The 26,831-nt window shown below is 41.6% G+C and overlaps 1 protein-coding gene across 1 annotated transcript in view; it reads right to left on the bottom strand.

Moving 5' to 3' along the window:
* The window catches only part of LOC103183434 (orofacial cleft 1 candidate gene 1 protein homolog), a 97,213-nt gene that overhangs the window by 48,939 nt on the left and 21,443 nt on the right, over nt 1–26,831 (bottom strand). Inside the window, exon 2 of the mRNA XM_042346992.1 lies at nt 6,258–6,309. The gene's annotated coding sequence lies outside the window, so the exon portion shown is untranslated. The remainder of the gene's footprint in view (nt 1–6,257; nt 6,310–26,831) is intronic.

Below are 26,831 nucleotides of genomic sequence, written 5' to 3'. Positions count from 1 at the left end.
GGCAGCCAATTGTGCACAGCAGTGTCCCACAAACAGTTATGGATTGAAGTGACCAATTTATTATTGTTTACCAGCATAGACTCAATTGGCTGAATGGCCACCTTCTGTGCTATAATTTATATGACTTTATAACACTTATTGGTTAACATGATATATTATTGTCTTGTTTGCAGTATATCTACCAGATGGTCACATTTCCATCCCTCAAAACAGCAAAACTACAAGTATTCTTTTATTATTAATGTTAATTTGAATTTATTGAGATGGCTTTTCACAGCAGTTTTCAGTAAACTGTGTTTACCATGAATGATTTCATGGAAAAAGATCTTTGTGTTCGTAATGCCTATTATATAATACAAAGCTGCTGTGGTAAGTCTTCAAATACCTTAGTAAATAATTTATTACACAACTTGAGAATATTTACAATATTGTCATGAATTATTCAAATAGATTAGTTACAACATATTGCACGCCATAAAGCTCCAAAGTAGAATGTAATAGTTTGAACTGGATAACAAGATTTCTGTATCACTGCCAGATTTACTAATAATGTAAAGCAGAACGTGTGACTAGGTTAACTCCCAACAATTCCTAAAAGCCTGTTAATCATTTCAGAATTAAATTCATGACCCATTTTATACAGATCTGAAAATATGCTTATTCCCCGATTTCGACCACCAACAACTCACACTTATACAGTATCTTTCATATAGGAAACGGTCACATTGGCAGAGCAGTAGATGTCTTTAGTTATTTATTGACAGCAGCTGTTAATTATCACCAGTGTTAATTATTATAACACAGATCACAATGTTCTCCTCAAAAGTATTGCTGATCTAACAATACCGCAAGCACAGTGCATTGCACAATTTTCAGCAGGCTCCCACTTGTTTACAACAAAAAAAGCAGGTGTCTCTTCTAAAATGTACATACCTAGCATAAGTTAATTTCATTTTGTGTTTTACTGTCTAGACTACTTACAGTGCTTGTTTGATGTAGCATAAAAAGGCTCAGCCAATTGCTATATAAAATACACAGCCACTCCACTTTACGGTAAACCCTGTGATGCATTTTGGGACATCCTCCCAACATAAAAGCGACTATATCAAAAGCAAGGATTATTACTCTTATTATTCATAACTTGAATATGGTAACAATTTGACCATATTACAGAAATCACTCATCATAACTCAAAAGAATTTATGATTTAATATCTATTAACTACTGAAAACAAGAAGGTTTTCTCCCCTGGGGAGAGAATTATCTAAAAAATGTTTGTTCAATTCTTTGAAGACATATTTATCATTGCTTGTTCAGGTGGGGAGTTGTTTTTGTTTCATACCTGGAGTGGAATTGGGAGAGGCCAGGACCTGAGCAGTTACTGCCTTAGCCATGGTTGACATCTGACAGGGAAAACCAGAGAAAGGGGAAGAATTCATTTGAGTCCATCACCTCCATTCCTACCTACAAATCCCTTCATCCCTCTCTACCTCTTTGATCTGCTCCGGCCTCACTTTCATGCTCAAGCCTTTAGCGACTGTAGATAACCTCCAAACCTCAATCCCCAAATCCCTCCACCTTCTCCCTCTCTATCTGTCTTAAAAAGCCTCAAGAAGACCTACTTCTTTGACCACACATACATCCCTCCTACCTTAGCCTCCATCCTCAGCTTGTTCAGTGTCTTGCCCTATCTCTGAGTTACCCCTCATGAAATGTGCTGTATAAATGCAAGATGTTGTGTGAAAAGTATAATGCTTGTGTGGTGTACACATTGTATTTACTACTCAATTGATAGTTGGACCAACATGATTCGAATAGAAAAATGATCAGACTGTAACATTAGGGAAAATATTGGAATGTTCAATTTATTGCTCTAAAAATCTGTTTCAAATAAGGCACAAAACAAAAATATTCCATTGTGCTACTGTACACACTGAGTTGCAAAGCCAGCGATAGTTTCCTTGTACCACTTCGTCATTTACTCACCATGTAGGAGACATCTATTGCCCCATAAATGTGCTCACTCTGATGTGTATCACTTAATTAACCAGAGGCTGCAAATACTCGTGAGTATGCATTTCAATTACTTTTAATTCGCCTTCAAATGAATGAGAAGCAGATCTTATCAGATATGAATTATTGGTAGCAGGATGAAGTCATCGGTGGGTTTAGGAAAATCCACAATTTGTTGTGCTATTCCCAGAATTTCTTAGTTTAAGGCACACTCAGTTAGATATGTCCAAGTGTGTGCATTTGAGATGGAATTTTCCACGTAAAATGTACGGGCCCTGTTTCAGGTTATTTGAGAACTTCACTGAATCACTTAAAAGATATAATTTTATGCAATTTTATGTCTCTGTCTCCAGACCCACTGCTGTTCTGACTGCTTGCCTGTCAGACATCAAGTCCTGGATGAGCTCTATCTTGTTCCAATTAAATGTCGACAAGACTGAGGTTCTCCTACTTGGCATCAGTTGTCACCTTATCACCTTAGGAATTGACAGCATGAATTTGCAAATATGTGGACACTCCACCTTGCAGAGCCAGTGCAGAACCTTATGCAACTCCCAATCCTCCTTTAAACCCATATCTATGCTCAGCTTTCCCCCATCTCCTTAATATTGCCCGGCTCCACCATTACTTTTTCGGCCGCCGAGGCCCTAAACCATATATTTATTACATCCAGACATGACAAAACCAATGCTCAGCTCATCGGACTACCCAGGTTTTCACTACATAAGCTGCAGAGTATCCAAAACTCTACGGCCAATGCCATATCCCACAGTGGGATCCACAAACCTATTCTCACCCCCACTCCATTGGTTTTCCATCCCTCAGTTGGTCAAGTTCAAGATCCTCGTCCTCACTATCAAACCCCTCCACGGCCTTGCCCCACCCTACTTCAGCGACCTCCTCAAACCATACTGACCAGGCAGCTCCCTTCACTCACCAGGAACTGGCCTGTTTCGTGTCCCCCATGCTACTCATCCCATCATTGGTGGATAAGCTTTTAGCATACCTGCCACCACTCTGGAACCCTTGGACTTGACCTCTCCCTCACCAGTTTCAAGGTCCATCTCGACCTTCCTCTTTGACCATGCTTTCAGTCATCTTTCCCCTCTTCACCTCCCTTGGCTCCAAACTTGAGCTTGGATGGCAAACTAGAACTGCCAAGTGCCCCTAGGTCAGGTGCCTTAGGATGGTGGAGTCCTGTAGCTCAATGGTTAGAGCACTTGCCTCGCAAGCAAGAGACCTGGATTTGATTCCTGGCAGGGCAAACCTTAGGCAAGTTTCCTTACTCAACACGCCTGATAGTAATCCCTCAAGAAAAAAAAATAAAATTGGTGACTTCAATCCACGACTGTTTGTGGGACACTGCTGTGCGCAATTGACTGCCGTATTTTGTGCACAAATATACAGCCAATTCACTTTACAGTATATTCTGTGAAGAGCTTTGAGACATCTAGAAGATGTGAAAAGCACTATATCAAATGCAAGGATTATTATTATTATTATGTCCTCCCTATGTGAAAGGTATTTAAATGTAAATTGCAGTTGTATTGTTGTAGTTATGTAGCAACGCCCCAAAACCCACCATGTTGCTGACAGAGCACCGAGCTGGGAATTTGGAGCTGAAGGCTTCTTGGTGATGTACCAGCTGCAGACTCCGCCTGTATAACTGCAACTGTGGTTGCAAAAGGAACTTCGACGCTCTGACCATTGCTGGAAGAGAATCTGTTGTGTAAAATAGATCTTCTTTCCGTTTCTCTGGCAGCTGCAATTTATTTTCTTTTTCCCTTCTGGGAGGTCAGTGGTGACTCAGCCACAGAAAGAATAGGTTTGCACATTGGTTCAGGGAACAGGATGCAAGGTAGGGGGTACAAGAAGGTCAGAGTGGTTCGTTGTCTTTGTAAACTATAATAATTCTTTGAGAGGGGAGATAAAAATGAAAATTGGAAATTAGTGGTTAGATATTATTCAAAAGGGTTTGGGACACAACCTGCAAAGCTCATTTATATCTCGAGCCTAACAGCTCTCATCCGGAGATGTGACTTGATACCAGGTCATTCCATTTCATTCCTGTACTCAGTGAGTCTCACCCCCGCTAGCAGAGCTATCAGCAAAATCTTTACCCTTGTCCTGCCTTTTAAAATTATTTAAACTTATTGCTATCAGCTGTCTGCAGAGTCTGCTGAAAGCAACAGAAGATTTCATTTAAATGTCATTAGTATACCCCCTCAGAAACTCAATGTTATTGACTAGACAAGCCTGTGTCAATCACTGATCCCTAGGCCACCAGAAATTAAGCTTACACTCCACCTGTATACAATTTACCAGAACTGTTTGGAGATGTCCAATTAAGGAGCGAGTGGGGCTTTGAGTATTTTTATTAAATGTGAAATGTTTCTTGAGACTGAAGCCTCCCCATGCCACAGAGATGTTTCTTTTTTTAAAAATGATCCCCCCCACCCTCTCCCATGTGGAGCGTAGATAGTGAGTGATATCAGACTACTTGACTGCAGGGTGACAAGCGGGGATTCACTGCAAGCCCTGGTCCTGCTGACTGCAGAAGTGTGTTTTGAGCAGGGGCTGCTGGACAATGAAGAGAAGCTGGAATTCATGGTGATTTCTCTCACTCTCTACCGGGAGTTACATAAGAGTTACATATAGCACAGAAACAGATCAGTCAGCCAAACTAGCTTGTGATGGTATTTATACACCACCCAATTCCGCACCCCTCCTAGTCCCCTCACCTATACCACTCTATACTCTTCTCCCTTGTGTATGCATCAAGTTTTCTCTTAAATACATTCATGCTATTTGCTTCAACCACAGCCTCTAGCAATGAGCTCCACAAGGTTGAGGGAATGCTGAGGCCCAGCTGAGATCAACTGACTACACAGGACAGGGATCAATGCTGGAGCCTCTATCGAGTTGTATGGGTTTCACACTGCATCAGTTGCTTTTACCAACTGAACTACCAGAAATACAGAAGCCTCAGGTGTATTTCAGGAAATACAGAAGAATACCACTTACCCAGATGCTGGATAGCTCGATGTCCCTTTTTTGGGTTTGATGTGGAAAGCCCATATTGTAACAAATTTGTATTGGATCAGTATGAAGTGGAAAGATCTGATCCAGTAAGTATATAGGTAGACAGGGAGAGACACACAGACAGACCTGATACCTGCACTATTGGCATATCCAAAATGGGGTTGGTTCCTATTAGTGTTGATATTGGATTCTCTAATGTACTCTAAAATAATTTTACTGCTATAATTTATGGTAGCTGAAAGTTCAACTGAGTCAGTCCTATTGCTAATAAGGCTGTATTCCGTTGATAGAACAGAAAGTTGAAATATAAATATGGATTAATATTAAGTCTGAAGCTAATTCATGAATCGACAAAATACAAAATTAAAGATTAAAAAATGATCCTGTTTCTTGTATTCCTTTGTAGAATACAACCATAGTAATTACTACCAGTTTAGTACATGCACCACAATATATTCACATTGTACATAAATCAATATGTTTCATTCGGTTATGTGTCATTTGTAAATCGGGTATTGATGAGGTGTTGACATAAAGCTAATTAATCTGACGCCTCACTGTAGCATTCATATGTTTCCTTAATTATGTTGTTCATCTTAGTCCACCAGCATTGGCTGACAGTCACCATGGCATGGATTATGAAGTGAATTGACTGTACGTGTAACTTTCTTGAATTGAATGAAAATGACGAAATATTCCTTCAGCCTTGTAGAGGATAAGCATCAAAATGATTCTTGAAATACTAATCATCTATTTTGAAAGTGCCGTATTTTTTCTGCATGATTCCACGCTCTTATTAGAGGTACATCACAGTGTGAAAGATACATAAGCAAAGCAATATATTTTACAAGACATTCTCAATTCTGGCTCAAACTCATAAATAATTATGCAAAATTCTATTCTCCTTCAGGGAAAGGTGAGATGGGTCTCCTTGGAGCTAAACAGGATCCCAGGTGACATGCTTGGCAATTGAATGTTGGAATTGAGTCAACCCTCTGTGATGGTCTTGGTAATCGAGTTCCTGAACCAGGTGGGTCTGCAGTACTCCAGGGCACTGCTAATGACAGATCAGCCAGCTTGGATCATGAGCAGGACTTGGCGGGGCAGACAAGTTCTGCCCATGGTCACTGTTGGCTGGTATTCTTCCCAATCAGATTCTGTTAACCCTGCAAGCAAAGCCGTAACATATAGGATGGTCCTACCTGATTTAGATATATTTATGCATGGTGATCGGTTTCCATATGTGTCAGACACCTGGTTGAACAAAGAAAAATTATGCAAAGTTTGATTTGTAACTGTAGCCATCAAAACAATGTGACTTTATTATAGTAACACAATAGTTATTGTCCAAAAATTATAGTGGAGTTGTAATGGGGAGCTTTGTTTTCACTGCACACGTGCACAGAAAGTAAATCAGATTGCTGTGCTAAAAATAGTTGACTTCCAGGTCATCGGGTAATGCTGAAATAACTTCCTGTATTATATGCAGTAAGTATCTTTGATCTGATAACATGGCAGGTGTTTTGAAGTTAGACAACAGAATTTGAAGCTTTCTGCATGAATTTTGCAGCTCGCTGCATGAATTTTGAATTCTTTATGGCAAATAAATTTCAGGGTTCCACAACCCAATTGCGCAGATTGAAAATCCATTATCTGCTCGTTTTACTTTTTTTAAAATATCAGAGTACCTTTATGGTTTTTGTGACAAATTATTTCATCCCAATTTGGGACTTTGAGCTCACAGTGTAGACTTACAGCAAGATATTGAATAATTTCTGAATTCTCAGAAGTGCCATCCTTCAGATGAAACATTAAACCCAGGACAAGTCTTTCTCTTCAGTGGATGTTAAAGATCCCAGACACTGTTTGAAAAAGGGAGCCTTGGTTATCGAAAACTATAGGACATAATTTGTAAATTAGCTGCCATGTTTGCCTACAATACACAGACACTATACAGTTGTAAAACACTTTAAGGCATTATAGGTACAATATCAAATGCAAGGATTATTGTTATGCTTGTGCTATTTTCGTTTATTTTGTTAATAAATCCAGACTTGTCCTCCAGCAGTCAAGAGCAGTGGTGTTAGGTGACACCTATCCTATGATAATATTAATAATATTAATAATATGAGCAGTCTGATCAAATAAACCTTTCCAACATTAGTTTTTTTTCAATAGTTATGATTTTGTCACTATTTTCCAAATGTAACACTGCAAAGTTGACATTCCACCCATCTCTACAAATGAACACACATCCATTTGCAGTCTTTTATTTCAAATCCTTTAATTGTTTTTCTCCTCCATTATTCTCATGTCCTCTTAATAATAATAATAATCCTTGCATTTGATATAGCGCTTTTCACGTCGGGAGGACGTCCCAAAACGCTTCACAGAACACACTGTAAAGTGAATTGACTGTATATTTGTGGGTGAACGTGGCAGCCAATTGTGCACAGCAATGTCCCACAAACAGTCGTAGATTGAAAATGACCAATTTATTATTGTTTTGGGTTTTGGAGGGATTATTATTAGGCTCTGTGTGGAGTAAGGAAACTTGCCCAAGGTTTCGCCCTCTGCCTGGAATTGAACTCAGGTCTCTCGCTTGCAAAGCGAGTGCTCTAACCACTGAGCTACAGGACTCTTGTAATTTAAACTACAAACAAATAGACAAATCTCAAGGATCTGATAGGTTCTAGCCCAGGGTATTAAAAGAAGTAGGGGTGGAAATTGCAGGTGCGTTAGTTATAATTTTCCAAAGCTCTCTATATTTGCCCTTGGATTCAAAAACTGCAAATGTCATTCCATTATGTAAGAAGGGAGGGAGAAACCAGGTAACTACAGACCTGTCAGCTTAACCAATTGTGGGGAGGTTACTGGTATTTCTCATCAGGGACAGAGTCACTGAGCACTTGGACAAGTATGAGCTAATCAAAGAGCGTCAGCATGGATTTGTGAGGTGTAGGTCATGTCGGACAAATCTAATTGAATTTTTTGAGGAGGTCACGCGCGTGGTGGATAAGAGAGTGTCTATGGATGTCATCTAAATGGACTTTCAGAAGGCATTTGATAAGGTTCCACACAACAACAAAAACAACAAAATGACACTTGTATAGCACCTTTCAACTCAGGAGGACATCCAAGGGGCGGGACAGACAGAGTTACGGACCCGAGCTGAGGGTCGGGGTGGGGGGAGGGCAGGAGAGGAAGAAAGGAGATCGAAAGCATGGTCGAAGAGGAGGGTCTTGAGGTGGGTCTTGAAGGTGGCGAGGGAGGGGACGAGACAGTGGGACTGCGGGATGGAGTTCTTAAAAGTGGATTATTAGCAAAAATGAAAGTTTATGGAATCAGAGGTAATGTTGCGATATGGCTTGGTAATTGGTTGGGAGGCAGGAAACAGAGAGTAGGGATAAAGGAGAGTTTGATATCAAAATTTGCAGATGACACAAAGTTAGGAGGCACAGTAAATTGTGTAGATGGGAGCAGGAAGTTACAAAGGGAGTTAAGTGAGTGGGCAAAACTGTGGCAGATGGAATTCAATGTGGGAAACCATGAGATCATCCATTACGGATCCAAAAATAGTAAAACAGAATATTTTCTAAAAGGTGAGAAACTAAGGACTGTTTTACCCTGTTTCTGGACCTACAGACTGGATGCTGTTAATTATTGTGAGTCCTGTAGCTTGGTGGTAGAGCACTCGCCTCACAAGCAAGAGACCTGGGTTCGATTCCTAGCAGGGCGAAACCTTGGGCAAGTTTCCTTACTCCACATGCCTGATAATAAACCTTCAAGAAAAAAAACAATAATAAACTGGTCACTTCAATCCACGACTGTTTGTAGGACACTGCTGTGCGCAATTGGCTGCAGCATTTCGTCCACAAATATACAGTCAATTCACTTCACAGTATATTCTGTGAAACAGTATATTCTGTGAAGTGCTAGAAGACGTGAAAAGCGCTATATCAAATGCAAGGATTATTATTTATTATTATATATATTGTTCTGGTTTCTTGCAATACATTCATGTGATACTAAGTTTTCCTTTGCATGAATCCCTTCTTATCAATATGCTTCATGCTTCATCATGTTTTGCTGTCTTTTATTTTATACTAGATTATTGTATCCACATACTTGCTCAACCTAAAGTCTGTGCAGTTGTGTATATTTATTAACCTTTGTGCCCATGTTTGAAATGTACACTGCAAAGCATTCTTATGTGAAAAATGAAAAAATAAAATGTTTTAATAAAAGGGTTGGTGGAAGGAATATCATTTTCATCTTTTTTCCATTAAAGTGTTCGACAGGATTTCATTAATCTGTAAAATCAATACCTAATTGGAACATATTAAAATGGAATTTTGTCATCTATTTTATACTGCTATCAAATCTTTAGTTATCAAGTCTTCTCTTTTATGTAAGTGAATCTATTACACGAGTCTGGTTTCCATGAGTTAGCCCACTGAAATGTGTATGAAACAAATAAACTACAATTACGTTTGTAATGCATTGTTTGCCATCTTGATAATCAAGAATGTTACAGTGTAGGTAGATTTTAATGCCCATGAATTCCTTTCAGTAAAACTCTTCACCTCATTAAATGTTGATCTACCAAATACACAGTTACTACTCTTCACAGTAAATATCCTGTGATGTGCTTTGAGACATTTTGACAAATAGTTAAGGCACTATATGAAATGCAAGGATTATTATCTTATTTTGTTATCTAGAAATATCAAAATATTTGTTCATGGAACAGAATACTTCAGCAATCTACATGATTCATGGTCAAATATAACAGTAATATAAATAATATTGATTTGATTGTATCACATTAGATGCAGATAGATAGCTTGGAGTGAAATTCAGAATTGAAAGTATTAAGAACTGCAAACAATAGCATTATTTAATGAATTCTGGGACGCTTACAATACACCTTCACTTTGGGGGTGAAAACAGCTGTTTTTTAAAAAAAATTCAATGTGATAATTAGCACATCAAATCTGTTTACAGATATCACAATTTTTAATCCTTTGTGTAGACTCCTGAAAAAACAGTAAACATTTTGCATTCCTAATGTTTGCCATCTGACTTGACCGCGCTTTGACTTTAAGAGTAAACATATGCAATAATGCTGGCAGTAATGATAGGTAAATGTTTTTGTTTCTCCCCTCCCCCTGCATTTTTTACCGCGAGTCACATTCAGTTATAAACATTGAGGCAGGGTCTCATTTCTGCATCTTTAAGCTTAATACCTCGCTTGATCCCAACAGATTTCCTACAGTTGAATGTGAACAAGACTGAGGCCCTCCTGATTGGCTCGGGCCAGCGCCTCAGCACCTCAGGCTCTGGCAACATCAACCTCCATGTTTGCACACTTCAACTCACCAAACCAGTCAGGAACCTCGGTGTCTTGTTTGACCCTCAACTGTCTTTTCTCCCCCACATTCAAGCAATGACCCACTCTGCCTTCTCTCACCTCCGTAACATCGCCCGACTCCACCACTACCTCACCCCTCAGGCCGCTGAAACTCTTGTTCATGCCTTCATCACCTCCAGGCTCTACTATCCAAACGCCCTGCTTGTCGGCCTTCCCAACTCCTCCCTCCACAGGCTGCAGATAATCCAGAACTCTGCAGCCAGTGTCCTCTCCCACACCAAACTCCACGACCCCATCTCTCCCACTCTCGCCCGACTCCATTGGCTCCCTATCCTTCAGAGGATCCAGTTCAAGATCCTGGTCCTCACATACAAAGTCCTCCATGGCCTCACCCCACCCTACCTTTGCGACCTCCTAACCCCCTACCAACCCGTCCGTTCCCTCCTCTCAACCGGCTCTGGCCTGCTCCACGTCCCCTGACCCACCCGCCCCACCATTGGGGGAGAGCCTTCAGCCACTCTGCCCCCAATCTCTGGAATTCCATCCCCCAGTCACTCCGCCTCACCCCCTCCTTAGCCTCCTTCAAATCCCGCCTCAAGACCCTCCGCTTTGACTATGCCATCGGCCACCCCCTTCTCCTCCCCTTCCTTCCCCTCCAACCCCAACTCGGGTCTGAAATACTGTACTCTGTCCAGCGCCTTGGGATGTCCTCCCGACGTGAAAGGCGCTATACAAATGTAATCTTGTGGCTGTTGTTCTTTTGCAATTGAATAATAATCCTTGCATTTGATATAGCGCCTTATCACGTCTTTGAGTCATTTCAAAGTACTTCACAGTAAATACTGTAAAGTGAACATAAGAACATAAGAAATAGGAGCCCCTCGAGCCTGCACACCATTTAATAAGATCATGGCTGATCTTCTAACCTAATTCCATTTACCTTCCCTTTCCCCATATCCCTTAATCCCTTTAGTTTTTAAAAGGCTATCAATCGCAGTCTTGAATATGTTCAATGACTGAGCGTCCATAGCCTTCTGGAGTAGAGAATTCCATAATTTCACTACCTTCTGGGTGAAATACTGTTTTCTCAACTCAGTTCTAAAGGGCTAACCTTTAATCCTGAGACTATGACCCCTAGTTTTACATTGTCCGACCAGGGGAAACAGTCTCACACTATCTACTCTGTCAAGACCTTTAAGAATCTTATAGGTTTCTGTAAGATCACCTCTAATTCTTCTATATTCTAGAGAATATAGGTCTAGTCTACTCAACCTCTCCTCGTCCCAGGAACTAACCTGGTGAACCTACGTTGCACCCCCTCTAGGCGAGTATATCCTTTCTTAGATAAGGAGACCAAAACTGCACACAATATTCCAGGTGCAGTCTCACCAAGGTCCTATACAATTGCAGCAAGACTTCCCTACTCTTGTATTCTAACCCCTTTGCAATAAACGCTAACAACCTATTAGCCTTCCTAATTGTTTGCTGTACCTGCATACTAACTTTCTGTGATTGGTGTAGAAGGGCATCTAAACCCCTCTGAATAGTAACACTGCCTAGTCTCTCCCCCTTCTAGAAAATAATCAGATTTTCTATTTTTTCTACTTAGGTGAACAACACTTCCCCACATTATATTCCATTTGCCACCTTCTTGCCCACTCACTTAACCTGTCTATATCCGTTTGCATCCTCCTTGTGTCCTCCTCACAACAACAACAACTTTGATTTATATAGCACCCTCCATGCCGGACGGCGTCTCAGAGCGCTTCACAACAACGGATCCCGGGACCGAGGCAGGGGGAGCGGGAGGAAGGTGACCAAAGGCTCGGTCGAAAAGAAAGGTCTTCGGCAGAGACATGAAAATAGTAAGGGAGGGAGTGAGGCGAAGGGAGTGAGGAAAAGAGTTCCAGAGCCTCAGGGCATAGTGGCTGAAGGCATGGCCGCCAAGGGTGGAGTGGAGGACTCGGGGGACGAGGAGGAGGCCAGACCCGGAGGAACGAAGGCAACGGGTACTGTTTTGAGGAGAGAGGAGGTCAGAGAGATGGGGGGATGCAGAGGAGTGCAGGGACTTGAATACAAGGGTGAGGATCTTGAAATCGATCCTCTCTGGAATAGGCAGACAGTGCAGTCTGGTAAGGACTGGGGTGATCGGAGAGCGGAGTTTCGTGCGGGTGAGATTGCGGGCGGCAGAGTTTTGAATGATTTTGATTTTATGGATGGTGGTGGATGGGAGACCGGCGAGGAGGGTGTTAGAGTAGTCCAACCGAGAGTTGACAAAGGCATGGACCAGGGTTTCAGCGGCTTTTGGAGTGAGGTATTGATGGAGACGGGCAATGCATTGGAGGTGGAAGAAAGCGGTGTTGGTGAGGGACCGGATGTGGGGGAGGAAGGATAATTGGGGGTCGAACCTGACGCCAAGGTTGCGTACGGGTTCGGAGAGTTTTAGGGGGCGGTCGGGTAGGTGGAGGAGGTGAGAGCCATGAGATTTTAGACATTGACAAGAGCCAAAGAGTATGGCTTCTGTTTTGTCAACGTTCAGCTGAAGGAAACTTGTGCTCATCCAGCCCCTGAGATCTGACAGGCAGCCTGACAGAACATCAGGGGACTGGGTGTCGCAAAGAGAGGTGGAAAAATAAAGTTGGGTGTCGTCTGCATACATGTGGAAGTGGAACTGCGGATGACACCCCAAGAGGGAGAATATAGATCAGAAAGAGGAGGGGGCCAAGGATGGATCCTTGGGGTACCCTGCAGGTGACTGGGTGAGAGCGAGAGCAGAAGCCGTTTGTGCAGATGTACTGCTGGCGGTTTGTGAGGTAGGATTCGAACCAGGCGAGTGCAGTCCCACTGAGGTGGATGACGGAGGAAAGGCGGTGGAGGAGGATGGCGTTATCGACTGTGTCGAATGCGGCGGAGAGGTCCAGGAGGACAAGGAGGCAGAGGGGTCCAGGAGGACAAGGAGGCAGAGGGAGCCCTGGTCACAGATAGAGAGGATGTGGTTTGTGACTTTCACAAGCGCAGTCTCTGTACTGTGGGCAGCGTGGAAACCGGACTGGAGGGGTTCGAAGAGGGAGTGGGAGGAGAGGTGTGCGCAAACTCGATGTGCGCAACAACACATTCTAGAACTTTTGAGAGGAAGGGCAGGTTAGAAATAGGGCGGTAATGGCTGGGGTTTGAGGGATCTGGGGAGGGTTTCTTCAGGAGGGAGGTGATGTCAGCAGTTTTGAGGGAGGCAGGGACTGATCCGGAGGAGAGGGACTGGTTGATGATGTCAGCCAGTAATGGGCAGAGGAGGGACAGTTGGGTGACCAGTAAGTTGATGGGGAGGGGGTGGAGGCAGCAGGTGGTGGGTTTCACGGAGGTGATGGTGGGTGAGAGAGAGAAGGGAGAGATGGGGAGGAAGGAATGTAGAATGGGGGTGGTGGTAGGAGCAGATGATGAGGAAGGTGGGGGTGACAGAGAGGGCATGGTGGTGGGTGAGAAGGGGCAGGTGGATGAAGCTGCCTGGCGGATGTTAAGTATTTTAGTTGAAAAGAAGTCCATGACCTCCTTGCACTTGGCATTTGATATGAAGATTGAGGAGGCCTGAGGGGGTTAGTGGGTGGTGGAAAAAAGGATTTTAGGGTTGTGTTTAGCCTCCAAGATGATGTTGGAGTAGAAGGCCATTTTTGCGCGTGTCAAAGAACGACAGTAGCTGTGGAGATGCTCGAGCCACAATTGGCGGTGAACTGTCAGTTTACTCTCACAGCTTACTTTCCCATCTAGCTTTGTATCGTCCGAGAATTTAAATATATTAAGCTCTGTTTCCACATCTTCAAAGTCTCTAATAGGTGTTAATTCGCTGGGCTAATTTCTTTTCCCCTTTAATTCTAACTTTTGTCTCATCATTTTATAGAACAAAGACCACATACCAGCACAAATCTCATTGAAATTATTTGACTGTGAAGTGATTTGAGAGGGAGAGAGAGAACAAGAGTGCAACATATTTAATTTATACCGCCGAGAGATAACCTCATGCTTCTTTAATCATGCTTATATAATAATGATTGGGTAAAGAGAAGCTCTTTGAGTTTTCAAGCTATATGTTCATGCTTTTTAAATGCAATTAGTAAGTATACTTTTTGCGAACAGCTTAATATTTGAAATTGGATAGGTCAAAATTAATTTGTAATTCTTAGCTCATACTCAGTAGAGACTTGAAAAAAATCATAAAACCTGCTCCACTTTACAGACAAACTGCAAGAGGAGGTCTCAGGATTTCTATAAGGTAATTGCAAACAAGATGCCTCCTGTACCTTGTGAAAATACTTCAGATTATTCCAGGATGTCCACAAGTTGCAGACCATTCAGAACTGAGCAACCCATGAATGAGCCTATCAATCTCATCACCCTGCTCGGCTTTACTGGCTCCCCATCCTCAGCAGATCAAAATCGTCATTCTCAATTCCTCCACAATCTCACCCCTACCCTACCCCTGTGACCTCCTGCAACTCTTCAAACACTGGATTGCTTCATGTCCACCATCCAATCTGCCCCACCATCAGTGGATGAGCTTTCAGCTAATCTGCCCTTGCTTGCTGGAGCTCCATCCTGGAGTCCTTCTGCCTCATCTCCTCTCGTCCTCTTTTCAAAGCCTGCCTTAAGACCTATTTCTTCAACTGTGCTTTTGGTCATGTCATCAGTCACTCCCACATGACATCCTTATCAGCTCTCTGCCCCCACAAGCAGTGAGAAGCACTTTGAGAAGCACTTTGAGTCCTTTTGAAATGAAAGGCGCAATATAAATGTAAATTGTTGTCCACTTCACGCGTGCATGCTTACCAGGCTCATCGGAGGAAAGAGAATCAATACTATCAACTCAGAATTTTACATTGTAAGGACATAGCAATGTATTTACCTGAAGAATTATCATGTCCTCTATTAATTTCAAGTTGCAACAACAACAACATTACATTTGTATAGCGCCTTTCACGTTGGGAGGAATCCCAAGGCGCTGCAAGTTGCAGTGCAGTTGTATGACTTGAAATCAAAAGAAAGACTGGAACAACTATACAAATACAAACAGAAATTGCTAGAAGTGTGCAGCAAGTCAATCATCACCTGAAAAAGAAAAATATTAATAATCCTTTATCAGAATGAGCTCTTCATCAGAGAGGGGCTGTTAAAGCATAAAGGGCAGGGCAAGAAAAAAAGGACATTAAGAAGTTTAAAAATGATTACATACACCAAGAGGCAGCTGATGGGCCATTAAGAGTTTGTGAAATGTTGTTAATGGAGGTTTAGGATGAAACAAAAGTGATGAGTGCGTTCTAAGACAGCAGTTGTCTTCTCAGCCTCTGCATAATTCATGTACACTGTAGGTTCCTAAAAATCTGTATGATTCACCACTGTCTCTCTCCAGTTTGTTTCTTCAGATAGTTTCAGGGGAAGTCAATTAAACATCTGTGCACTTAAAGCAGCTAGATTTTGAAGAATACTTTCCCATAATAAATCTGTTGTTACAGAATCAGTTCTTTCAAATTTGCATAAATTGCTACTTTGTTATATTATAATGATTGATTTTCATATAGGAACTTGAAATCAATGTCGAAACACTGTAGAGTTTTTTCCCCAACTGCAGTGATTGTAGGCGACCGAGGCAGCCAATATATGTACAACAATGTCCCACAAACAGCCGTGAAGTGAATGATCGATTTTTGATCTCAATCTTTAATGATTCCACAAGTGGATTTTTAATTTAAACTATGATTTTGATTTTCCCTTTTTTTTCTTAAGTTTACTTCCAACCCAAGTTTTGTAATCACACACAATAAGAAGGTACAAATGCAGTTTTATTAAAACGGATTTTTATTGTTTGTCTTTTTGATAAGCGTAGTAGAAAATATCAAGACTGCATTCCCTCTTGAAATCTTCAATGGTATATACCAGGAGAAAATGTAACTTAAGTTACTCTATTTTTGTAGTGCTCTTGCTCTCGTCTAGATCCCAGGTGGAATATTGAAAAAAACCTGGCATTGCATTCACCTCGCTGTGATAAGTCACCCAATTTGTTGTCTCTCCATTTCAACAAGCAGTCCTTGTGCCCGGTGCTTGAGTGGGGTCTAATTTGCAGGTTGGGTAAACAACCCAAGTGTAAACTATGCAAGGTGAATTAAGCATGTGCAAATGCATAAGGTTTAATTATATAAGTGACCACCGATGTAAAAGATCACAGAATCACATGCAATTTTCATTGCCTGCTTGTTATATAATTCAGAGCACCTGCATGTGTTTGTGCATGGTTAACCCAAACCTGCAAGTTAGATCATATAAACTGTTCTTCTTTTATCTGCGTAATTGTTGGTCAGCACCTCCCTTAGTATCTATAGAATGCTCTTCCCGCCCCTAGGAACAAAGGGCATCCTGCCAAAGGAAACATAATTTTCATAGAGGTTTATCCGAGGCACGAGAGACTGCGCAGGGAGAGGTCCTTGAGGGTTCTATAAATTAGACGGCACAATTTACTTCTATTATTAAAGTGGAAAATTGTGCATTTTTACATTGGAGGTAATTTCCAATTTTTTTTTGCCGCAATTACCAATAAAATACAATACCTTCATTGCTTAGCAAAAGGAAAATCCATCCTGTAATGTTTAAAGGGAAAACGTTTACCTTAATGATTTTGGTTAAGAAAGTTGTCAGCTACTTCTGCAACAAAGCAGAACTCAGACTCCCTGATGGCTTATTTGGCAAAGCCATTGCCTCAGATAAAACTAAGCTCTGCAGACCTGAAAGATCCCAGGTTTCATCTTTATTCTGTGCTAAGTAAATTAATCTCAGCTAGGGCCAAGAAAAGGTGACATGGATTCCAAAGAGATACTTCTTGGATTTGGGAAGGGAAAATTAGGCAGGAATCTTGCTCCAGATGAGTTTCCGATGAAATCTGCTGCAAAGTGTGGAAGCCAGGTGAGGATAGGTCCAGGCTCGGCCATGATGCCTTCCATGGTCAAATGATCTTCTGACACCCATGTACAGGCTAGCACATTATGATTGGTCATTTGGGCAAAGGTTGCCTGCACCATAACACCCTACCTCAGAATGAGTCAGCATGAGAGAGCAAACAAACCAGGATAAATACACAGTAGATGAATTGCAGAAATTGAAATTTACCACAATGACTGACATCTTCAAAGCATTTTACTTGTTTAAAGCGAGAGGCACCACTAAAATGAGTGGAATATTTCAAATTACAACTTTGTCATCAGCTAAAAAAAACACTGATCAAGTTCCTCTGAGGAACATGTCTTGCATCAACATCTAAACTATTCTTCTTGGGTTTCTGAAAGTTAATTTAAGATAATTTTATACTAGACAAGATAGCCAGTTCACTAGGTGATGACTGACAAGTAATAAGAATTTGTCAATAAATAAGCAAATCCAAATTAACATATAAAAATAAACCCACCCTAGTGAATCTATTGCTAAATATTTTAACATGTTTTATTCACTAAACAGATAGAGATAGGGGATGTTCTTCCCTTTCCAAAGCTGTGTTTTCCAGCTTGTCCAAGTCACCCTCACGAGAAGACAACAATGTCTGCTACATCTTGCACAAATGTAGCAAATTACACTGGCACAGCTTGCTCAACTCAACCACCATCCTAAACCCTTCATAGACCCATTATTTGAAACACTCTAAATCCAGTATGGAAATTCAGCTTGCTGATTCCTAGTTTTCATGCAAAGACCGTGACATAATATATTAATATACTGATAATAATGATTATATTAATATATTATATCATGTTTTTTGCATGATAATAACACGGTGATGTGTTGGCACTGCGGGTATGGTATTTGGAAGTGAAGGGTACGCGCTTGCTTTAGTCGGTCAAAAGGAAATTGCATCCCGGCTCCATCAGTGGCTGCTGTTGACTTTGTCTTTGCGTTACTAAAGATGGAAAACCACAAGATAGCCCTTGTAGGAAAAATCCAAGGCTGCAACTTTTCTGTATTTCAACAGCTGCTAGGATGTTGCAAGACTTAGAGCATTAATCACTTCAACAAAAATAATAATAATTTGTTCACTCAATCCACAACGGTTTGTGGAACACTGCTGTGCGCAATTGGCTGCCGCATTTCGCCCACAAAATATACAGTCAATTCACTTTACAGTCTATCCTGTGAAACGCTTTGAGACGTCTCAAAGACGTGATAAGGCGCTAAATCCAATGCAAAGATTATGATTATTATTATTCTTGCATTTGATATAGCGCCTCATTCACATCGTTGAAATGTCTCAAAACGCTTCACATGATATATTGTAAAGTTGATTAAATTTGGGGATGAAACGCAGCAGCCAGTTGCACACAGCAATGTCTCACAAACAGCCATGGAGTGAATGACAATTTTTTTTGGGGGGTTGGGGGTTGTTGAACAGGACACTTGCTCCACCTTACCACTGCAACCTTCTCAAACCTTATAAACCCATTCACTCCCTCTGCTTAGCAGCACCAGGCAGCACCAGCCTACATCACATCCTCCACTCTACCCATCCTACCAACGGTGGTCAGGTTTTCAGCCTAGCTGCCCTCACTCTCTGGAATTCCATCCAAGGGTCCCTACGACTCGCCCCTTCTCATGCCTCCTTCAAAATCCCCTTCATCTCCCACCCACAGCTAGGTTGCAAAACCTGGACTATTCAGCACCATGGGATGTCCTCACAATGCTAATAAGTTGTAATATAAATGTAAATTTTGTTTACATTTAACTATTCAGTCCTAATGCACTCTCTCAGCTCCTCTGTACCTTCTATATGAACTGTAATTTTGCCCAATTCTACCTCATTAGAACAAGTAGTCTGGATTTCTGACAAATACTGTACACCAGAGAACACATTATTTGAAATTTGTAGGTAGCAATGTCATAATCACTGCTTGTTTAGTCATAACATTGATTTCTTCCCACAAGCAATTATCAATGCCATTAATACATCCATTCATACATCTATTTACTTCAAATGCTTTTTTTTCAGTGGCGTAATTTCCATTCACGTTGTTTGCCAGTTGTATTGCAGTGCTGTAAGTATGTAAATATTTGATACATTTTAACATTACTGAAGTGGGCAGTCTAGCAGCCCAACGATGCTGAAAAGAATTAATTTTTGCCTCAGAAACGTTCTAATTGCTGTGCTTGATTCTGAGAGAGCACTTTATGCTGACCTATACAAATGTTTAATTACATGAAGTGTCAATAGAAACTGATGGCTGACAGTATAAACATTTTACTCGCAACTGCCTAAAGCTTGACTGTACATTACTTATTAACAAGATGTGGGCTGCAGCAATTATAACATTTTCTCCTAATGTCCCCATTTATTGTGCCACAGCAGCAGGCCCCGATTCACAGCATAGGCAGACTGAAAATAACAGCTTTGGGACTTGAGAAGAACTGGCACTGTGCATGCTGTGTGACTTAGCTCAGATTGATAAAAAGCACAGATTAGTCCTTAGCCTCAAAGGCAGGAGTTCCTGAAGGTCAAAATAGCCATCGGCATAACTGTGGGGCACAGAAATGATTTCACACAAAGAAGCAAAATAAGACATAGGAGGGGGGCAGGGAAACACTGCAACTTGCTTTGCAGTTTGATTATTGTTTATAGATATGCTGAGCCAAGAATTAAACCATAGCCTTGAGGCAGCGTAATTATTTACAGCTGAAGACTCATATCATTATCAGCGTGTTCCTAATTGCTTGAAGTAATATCAATGTTAGTGGGTTTAACAAATTTCTGATACTCGTAATGGAAAACTGTGCCTCTCTGTCCGCGGAGGCGATCACTTTAATTGTTGGTGGGATTTTATAATTTTGTAACTTGTTGCTTGAGAGCAATCCTTGTTTTCTCCTTTTGCAAAGATAATGCACACTAGACTGATATGTTTGATTTGTGCTAATGCTTATCTAAAACCCATCTTTGTTCTTAACATAATAAACCGGTGTGATGAAAAGTTGGTTTCAGTGTAACCTGAATGGTGTGATGACTAATGCCTTGGGTATTTACTTAACATATGCCTTGTTATTTTTCTTTCAAAACTGCAGTACCTGGCAGCAAACTGGTAACTCTGATACAGTAAGTGCAAGCTGCTGTCAGAACGAACCAGATTAGTCAATCCTTATGGCAAAAGCAAATTTCAGATAGCAGCTGAAGCGTGACCGGTATGATCACAGCATAGTGTTTATGCATACACAGGAACAATGAACTGACCTGGCAATCAATGAAAATGCATTCCTCCATCTTTCAGACTACTCCATGCTTAAAATTGTGGTCGGCTCATGTGGGAGAAACAAGATCAACTTGGAATTCATTGTGGTGATAGTAATTAAATTGTATATTTTGCATTTCTGCAAGCCCCTGAGTACTAAATGCATAGCAGCTTAAAACATTTTGACAGGTATTAACTCGCAGTGGTTTGTGAAAGCATTTTTTAAAAAATGTGACAGGATTAGAATTTTTGAGTTTATTCTCAAATCACTATCTCCAAAGATTGTCTCGAGTGTTCTGCCATTGAACATCCTTCCTGGCAAGGTTCTCCAATGCAGTTTTACAGGTTGAGATGAAAAGTCATTGCTCAGCAGATAAAGTATACTGGAATCCTGGATATCCAATAGTTTGAAACAAAAAGTGCTGCATCTAACAGGATCAGCGTGTACCAGACTGCATCAGGATTGGCTACACTATCCCTGTTAAATCAGTAGCTAATTAGGACTTGATATTAATTTACTCCCATCAGACACATCAGAAATGTGTTTTACTTTGAAATCCAGATTGTAAATCACACTGGGTTGAAGATGCTTCCCTGTTTTACTGGTTGCTTCTTTAGTAAAAATCACCCGTGCTATATATAAGTCAATCTCGTACTTTTAGAAAGTGCAGAATGTGCGGTTTACACAGATGTTTGTAGTGAATTAGTGCTGCAAGACGCTGTACTGGTTGAGGGTGCAATATAAAGTCCTGTAGCTCAGTGTTTAGAGCACTCGCCTGATAATAATCCCTCAAGGAAAAAAAACAATAATAAATTGGTCACGACTGTTTGTGCTGTGCACAATTGGCTGCTGCGTTTTGCGCACAAATGTACAGTCAATTCACTTTACGGTATATTCTGTGAAGCGCTTTGAGACGTCTAGAAGACGTGAAAAGCGCTATATCAAATGCAAGGATTATGATTATTATTATTATATAAATACAAGTCGTTATAGTTGTATTAGGGTCCGACTATAAATATGTATGTGTAATCACAGAAACAAAAGACAGATGTTTTTTGTCCATTGTAATTTTTCCCTGGCAATACATGGCTATTCAGGTGGACGTTAAAGATCCCACGGCACTATTCAAAATGAGAAGGGAGTTTCTCTCAGTGCCCTGGCCAACAATAAAATTGGTCATTCACTTCACGGCTGTTTGAGGGACATTACTGTGTGCAAATTAGCTTCCAGATTTGCCTACTAAATGCACTTTACAGTAATTTCTATGAAGTATTGAGTCATCCTCCTGATCTGAAAGGAGCTATATATCAAATGCAAAGTGGCTGAAGGCCTGCCTGCAAATGGTGGGGCGGGCGAGGCGGGGGACGTGAAGCAGGCCGGAGCTCGCTTAGCCTAGGAAGTGGACAGGATGGTAGTAGGCTAGGAGGCCATGGAGGGCTTTGAAGATGAGGACGTGGATCTTGAACTGTATCTTCTGTGTGATGGGAAGCCAGTGGAGTTGGGTGAGGATGGGGGTGATGGGGTCACGGAACTTGACGCAAGAGAGGACACGGGCTACAGAGTTTTGGAGGCAGGAGTTGGGGAGGCCGACAAGCAGGGAGTTTGCATTGTCAAGCCTGGATGTTAAGAATGTGTGTATGAGAGTTTCTATGATGTTAGTCAGTGGTGGAGCCAGGCGGGAGCGGAGTCAGGAGAGCGCAGGGCGGAGCCGAGGCCTAGCTGTGGGTATAAAGCCCAGCCAGGTGAGGAGCCACTCAGTCGGGAGCGGAGAGTCAGGAGAGCGCGGGTGGGGGTGGGGGGTGGGGGGGGGGGGTAGGTGAGGGGAAGGGGCACAATTCACAAAGTGACGTCGGTGTGACGTCACAGTTAAAAAAAAACAACAACAATGCCTGGCAGCCCCTATCACTGCCATCCCGGCCATGACCACACAGCCTGCGGGCTGATGCCATCTCACTGATCGCTTGCTCCCGGTCTCTACTGCCGCCCCAACCCGAACCTCCCCCTCCACTCTAAATATCTCTCCTCCCACCCCCCTCTATCTCTCTCCTCCCACCCCCCTCTATCCGCTTCTCCCCCTCTGTCCTTCTCTCCCACCACCCTCCCCGCCTTCTCTCTCTCCTCGACCCCATCACCACTTCCCTCTGCTCCAGCCTGGGCATCCTCCGCTGGGCCCATCGTGGCTCCCGGCACTGGCTGTCCCAGAGCAGCAACCCCAAGTGTCCCATCACTCACTCCCTCCGCTCAAACCGCCTCCTTAAGGCAAACCCAATTTCCCCTTCCCTCATACGTACCCTCCCCAACTCTCCACTCACATCACTCTCCACAACCATCTCTCCTGTGCACCCTAAAATCCTCTCCGCATCACCCTCTGCTCCCTCCCCCTACTTCAGCAAACCCACCTGCATTTCCCTCCAAAATGTCCGTTCCCTCTCAACGAAGCCTCACCGTCTACGACCTCATCCTGGACGAGCACCTTGACATTCTTGGGCTCACCGAAACCTGGCTCTCCCAGAATGACCCCATTCAAGCGCTCTGAGACACCGTCCAGCGTGGAGGGTGCTATATAAATCCAAATTATTGTTGTTGTTGTAGATGTTGGGGAATGGGAGAAGGCAGAGCGGGTCATGGCATCGATGTGGTGTAGAAAGGATAGTTGAGGGTGAAACAAGGTGCCAAGGTTCTGAACTGGCTTAGTAAGGTGGAGTGTGCATCCTTGGATGGTGATGCTGTCAGCGCCTGAGGTGTGGTGGTGAGATCCAGTTTGGAAGCCAGAATTTCTGGCTAAGTGTAAGTTCTGATATTGTATATCCTGCAAATAAGCTATTTTCTGCTCACGGGATTCAAAGAATCTGAGTCAAAGTCGATATTTGTGTGCAAATGTGGAGACCAGCAAGGATGTTGAGGGTGCTCAGCCTGGCGTTGGCACACATTAAGAGACAGGAGTCTACAGGCATGCAGGCCCACAGAATTAATTTTCAAAATGTTTTTTGATTTTGGGCCCAGTCCGGCTACATTCAACTTCCAGATACCCAGAGTCAGGGGTTATTGTGTTCACAAACTATTGGAAAAACAATTTATTTATGAATAATGACAATAATCCTAGCATTTGTGCCAATAATGTCATCAAAACATTTGAGAACTTCACAGATTTTTTACCATGAAGTGTAGGGATCCTGTACTTTGAGGACGAATGTCTGGAATAGCATTTTAAAAAGTTGTTTCATTATTGTTTTTAACTTAAATATGCCACAGTTAACATACTGTGTTAACGGTAACATTTTCTCAGATATCAATTCATACAATATGTCATTATGTATCTTCTAACCCTGAAATATCAACTTTATTTGATCAATTTAAATTGAATTAAAAACATGAATATATTTTTCATATCTTCAACATTCCAGGAAATTGTTTTAATAATTATGAAACTATTATGCATGGATATATCCGTAAGATAAATCTCAGTGAATGTCCTCCATCCCCTTGACCTAATGCTAGCCTGTCATCAGTGCCCTGAGCTATAAATCATCCAAGATATCTTATGTGCCAAATACCCTAGGTCCAGGAACTTTATATTGACTGAGAAGGAGGTAATAAAGGTTATAGGCTTCTTTTTCTTTGTCCAATCTGTTTGTTGGACTTGTAGGTTCTCTCTCTTTCTCTTACACTTTCAAACACAATTTAATTGTGTGTTGATGGGGTGATCTAATAAATGCCACCTCCCATTACTGGAACAATTACAATCTGGTCAGATATTCCCTCAAATTGTAAAGGAATAAAAATAATATTTTAGAACTAATATACATTGAGTGATTTATCCTTGATTTATGACAATTTAAAATCTACTTCCACTTGTGTAAAGTAGCCATTGAAACAAACCGTTAACATATGTTAATAATGTTAAAAAAAAGGCAAAAATAATTAACTAGGTGTCAAGGATCAGATGCAATGCCCTACCTTTGCTTTGCACTAGCTTTGCTATGCCTTAACCAAGCCCTGCACAGGAGTTAGCCTTATCACAATGCCTAGGGTTTCTCAAATGCATGCTGCTGCATTAAAAAAATAATAAAAATATTACAAGGCAAGAGATAATAGCAATCAGGACAGGTGCTTTGCAGAAATATGTTGATTTCTTGAGGGCTTTATTAGCTTGCCGTCTGCTCAGCAGTTGAGAAAAGGCTGAAGCCGGCCAGACGCAGCTGTCAGGGCCAGCAGCTGCTGTTTTGGCCTGATTCTGCTTTTATTGCTGCACATTATGAGATTACCCAGGCTAATGCAGCTCGAGCTGGCCAAATCTTTCCAGGCAGTTTTGTCAACAGTGATTCCCCTACCTTAAAGGTACAAAGCATGGCTCCTCCCTAGATGTTGCAGATTGCCACAATAAAAGAAATTCAAGGTGATCATTACTCTCAAGCAATGTGGGGTCAGGTTACTCCAAAGCAGCTTATGGCTCAGTATGTAATATGTTTCTCACTTTCATTTGTGTTGGTTGTTATTTTCTTGATTGTAGGGATCGATGAGATAGGTGACATTCTGCTAGTTGGTAAGGGTTGTGTCTGCCGTTCTTGTCGGCTTCAAATATCAACCCCACGTTAATTATCAGAGTATTAGATAACCCACTTTCTTTTCAAAATAAATAATTTAATGAGGGTGTGTGAATTTGTTTGCAACCCTAATTATTATGAGGCAAGAACCTGCACACTTGCAGTGCCCAGTGTGAGGATACTGTATAGGGAACACCCCTTTGTCACATCATAAAGTTCTGCTTCAGTTGCATCATGAACATGTATTCCCTCCATCCCCCCTCGCCACCACTCCTCATTGTTTCAATTCTTATCATCACTTAGAGTTAAATCAAGTGATATAGCACGGAAATAGGCCATTTGGCCCAACTAGTGCATGCCAGTCTTTATATTCTCTTATTCCCCTTACTTAGGCGTTATACCCCTCTTTGCCCTTCTCGGTCATGAATGCATCAAGTTTTCTCTTAGATACATTGATGCCATTTGCTTCAATCACAGCTTCCAGTAGTGAGTTCCACATTTTCACTACCTTCTGCGTGAAGAATTTCCTCCAAACTGCCTGCTCTGGAATGCTACCCTGAGTGAGATGCGCTGCATAAATACAAGTTGTTGTTGTTGTTGTTATAAGATCTAATATTAGTATATTCTATTAATGTTCTCTGCTTTCAAACTCACCAACAAGTGGAAACAGCCTACCAACATCCATCTTATTGAATCCTATCATAATATTAATACAGGGGGTCCTGTTGCTCAGTGGTTTGAGCACTCGCCTTGCAAGCGAGAAACCTGGGTTTGATTCCCGGCAGGACGAAACCTTGGGCAAGTTTCCTTACTCCACATGTCTGATAATAATCCCTCAAGAAAAAAAAATTGGTCATTTCAATGCATGACTATTTGTGGGACACTGCTGTGTGCAATTGACTGCCGCGTTTTGCCCACAAATATACAATCAATTCACTTAACAGTATATTCTGTGAAGCGCTTTACGACGTCTAGAAGACGTGAAAAGCGCTATATCAAATGCAAGGATTATTATTATTATTGCGGTGTGCAAAGTGGCTACCGTATTTGCCTACTAAATGCACAGACACTGCACTCTACAATAAATCTTGTAAAGTGTTTTGAGGTGTTTAACAATGTGATGAAGCGCTATCCCAAATGCAATAATTATTATTTTTAACAAAAAGACAGCTAGTACTCACCATTGACAGGCATCACAGGAGGAGAGGATCTAAACACAATGTCTGCGCCCAGAGTGACTCTAAGCAGGAGCTCTACAGCATAAACATAATGCGTGACAAGAAGAGATGCTGGTAAATCTACACGTATTTCTTATTTATGATCATTATTACTATTATTATTAAATGATTATTATGGTTTATGATCATGTGAGCATTCAGTGGAAGACACTTCCCCTTTAATGTATACTGCACTTTATTTTAGTAATGCCTGCAATCGTACCAATCTAATTAATGTTTGCAAACAGGTGCACAAAAACGATGCTGTTTTTAAATGCAGATGGCATCATTTTAATATTCAGATTTAGGAGTGAAGCACTGGGATAGACTGGTCACCCAAAGGAACGCTACGCTCACTGCCATTCACACTCCTGGCATGATATCATTTGAAACAGTCCTCAA

The sequence above is a fragment of the Callorhinchus milii genome, unplaced genomic scaffold (assembly GCF_018977255.1).
Source record: "Callorhinchus milii isolate IMCB2004 unplaced genomic scaffold, IMCB_Cmil_1.0 Scaffold2, whole genome shotgun sequence".
In the NCBI taxonomy this organism is placed as follows: domain Eukaryota; kingdom Metazoa; phylum Chordata; class Chondrichthyes; order Chimaeriformes; family Callorhinchidae; genus Callorhinchus; species Callorhinchus milii.
The sequence above is the reverse complement of the archived record's forward strand: the minus strand, read 5'-3'. Positions and strand labels throughout refer to the sequence as shown.